Source organism: Solanum tuberosum, unplaced genomic scaffold, assembly GCF_000226075.1.
Source record: "Solanum tuberosum cultivar DM 1-3 516 R44 unplaced genomic scaffold, SolTub_3.0 scf00433, whole genome shotgun sequence".
Classification (NCBI taxonomy): Eukaryota; Viridiplantae; Streptophyta; class Magnoliopsida; order Solanales; family Solanaceae; genus Solanum; species Solanum tuberosum.
The window spans coordinates 210476-213461 of NW_006239356.1; the positions used below are offsets into that span (position 1 = coordinate 210476).

The 2986-nt window shown below is 37.2% G+C and overlaps 1 pseudogene; it reads right to left on the minus strand.

The window, feature by feature from the left end:
- Nucleotides 1-230: 230 nt before the first annotated feature.
- Nucleotides 231-2348, minus strand: LOC102581168 (exocyst complex component EXO70A1-like; annotated as a pseudogene).
- Between the last annotated feature and the right edge of the window lie 638 nt (nt 2349-2986).

Genomic DNA, 2986 nt, shown 5'->3' on the forward strand with positions numbered 1-2986 from the left:
ATTATTCTCTTTATTTATGATTTATTTAGAGATGTGTAAAGATTAAAGTAAACAAATAATATAGAACGAAGTAAATATTAACTTGATACATTTATTAAAGAACTATAATAGAATGATAAATTCATAAATGATTTGAAAAATAATTATAGTTAATAATGAATATAAACTAAAAATTATGCACAAAGTGTTTCATTTACATTTCATTCAAATAAAAGAATAAGATTCTCCTGTATCAGCCACAAAATTCTATTATACAAAATAATTAAATAAAAATATGTTTTTGCTTATACACAATATCTTCCGTTAATTTTTAGCGGCCATGTGACGGAGATGACGCCGTTGAAATTGATACCGACGGCGAAACTGAGCCGTACGCCGTCGTTCCTTGCTCCGACTGCCCAGTGCCATAGAATAAATCCGACAAGTAATTTTGCAAATCGTCAGGGGCAAATCTGACAACTGACTTCACTCCGCCACTTCTCAGTGATTCCCTGTACTTCTCGTAAAAGATCCGATAACCCGAAACAATCTTTCTAGACAATGATATCTTAACTTCGTCTCGGAGTTTCGGGTCGGGTATAACCCATGAACTCTGTACTCGGTATGCTTCTTCAAAACCCGAATTGAATTTGAAAAACCATTCTCTTGCTTCCGGCGAAGACATCTCCGCCGTTGAATTCTCCGCAATGACGTCAGCACGTTGTTCCATCCCATCCTCTCGTAGTTTGATATGTACTGTCTAATCTTCATTTCGTGCTTTGATAACCAATCTGATCCAAGTAGAAACTTCAGATTTGATTTCTTCACCTTCGAAACGACGTAGTTTAAGTTGTTCGCTAAGAACAGATAGGATAACGAAACGTCCTTATAGAGCTGAGCTTTTCCGTCGAGTTTACAGAGGAGGATGAGGACGAGCCACGCTAGCTTGACGGAGACGGCGGAGGACGGTGAGTCATCTTCGTCGGGAATTGGACTCATGAAGTAAGATTCCGGCAACGGCGATTGAACTGACAGCGGCAAATCCCCGATGATTTCGGCAAAAGCACCGCTGTAATCGCCGAGGAAAACGAGGTAGTTCATGACGTAGCGGGTTAGAGGATGGACACCGCCTCCTGCCTTTGCTTTCGATGTATCTTTCTGAATCGCCGATTCGAACTCCGAAAGCATTAATCGAGCGGCTTCCCCGAGTTTCACCAGTGACGCCATCGCCTGAGATTTAACAATCTCAAACGAACTGAAGCTGAAAATCAACTCGATTTCATCCCATAGCTCGGAAATTGAGTTGTAGAGATCGAGCACAGTGAACATTTTCTCAAGAGATAATTTCTTATACTTCGCTACCATTTCTGGGAATGCGAAAAGAGTAATAGCACTTTCTCTAGCAATTTCGGAGAAACAAGTTTCTCTTATTGCATCAGAGGCGGAGAAAACATGATCGCACAGAATCTTCTCGCCATGGAACAGAGTACTCACTGCTATTTTCACAGAACCTAACCAATTCTTCGTCTTCTTCTCCAACATTTCCCAATCCATTTTCTGAATTTGTGAGGAGGTTAACTTTTCAACGCCTAAATAATACAACGTCTCATCGATCACTGATTTTCGATTGAGATTATAAATCTTAACGCACTCTTTTCCGTAACCAGCACCAATCATACAATCTGCTATAGCTTTCAAATTCGCCATCACAAGTTCAGAAACTATCTCAACCTCAGAAGCTCGAGGTGAAACCTCGGTATTAGTTATCTCATCATCATGTTCATCCTCATCGGAAACACTGGATCGTGTTGATTGTCTTGAGGATCGAGTTGACAGAGTTTCAGAGTCTAGGAAATAGCGATTCCCTGATAAAATGGTGTACATTTCCTTTTGAAGTCTTTTCATTGCAATTTGCATGAGATTTTGAGCCTGAACAAGAAGTTCCGAGCTGGAACACTCCTTAATAACGAAATGCATACCATGTTGCAAGTTGGTAACAGCATCGAGAAATTTTAGTGCTTCTTCGCGATAATCTCTGAAAAGATTAGCGACTCTATTGTATGAAGTAGACGAGGAAGTATCCAGATCCCATTTTTTTATGATTGCTCCAGCTTCGTTAATTGTATCCTCCATTAAAGTTTGGGAAAAGGTATGACGTGAAGGGGAGTCGTTAGAAGTAGTAGAAGAATGTAAAGGTGAACTAGGCCGCGATGGAGAGAAATGTCCAGTTCTCATTGTTTATTTCGTAATCAAAGATTTCGAGTTTTCAGAAGAGAGAATTGACAAGTTTTGATGTTTTTATTTGGTGAAGGAGATGTTAATTGTTAGCTTAATTAGGATTTGAAGAGAAAGGGGTATTTATAGAAGAGAAGGCAATTAATAATTGACATAGAAATGGTTGAAAAAAATGAAGTGACGCGGTGCGACTTTTTGTGTTTGGATTTATTCAACTGTCGAGATAACCGAATTGGCCTTTTTAACGAAGGTCACAAAACTCTTCCACTTGCGTACTTTGATATAGCTATATAGGGTTGGCCATAATTTGGCTAACTAAAAGGTCCAAACTCAGCTCAACTAGTTGATTCTTTGAAATTTTACTTTATTGGTGAGAATTCTCGTTTTGTAATTTTGTTCTTCGTTTTCCTTATAAATATTATCTCCATCCACTTTTAATTGTTAGTGTTTCTCTTTTTAAGAGTCAAAAGATAATAACTTTGACTAACATTTTACGATATTTTTTTTTATCATATTGATATGCAAGAATTTGGAATTTATAGTACTTTTCGTATAGTTTCTTGATATCCAATTTTTTTGTTTAAAATATCAAATTAATGTAATCTAATTTAATTTTGAAATTAGTCAATTTGACTTTCAAAAAATGCAACATGACAATTAAAAATGGACAGAGAGAGTATTTGCTACTATACATTAATCTTGTGAGTTTCGTTTCCCCTAAAGATGACAATGAGTATGAAAATACTATAGATGATTTGTGATTGGTGGTAAA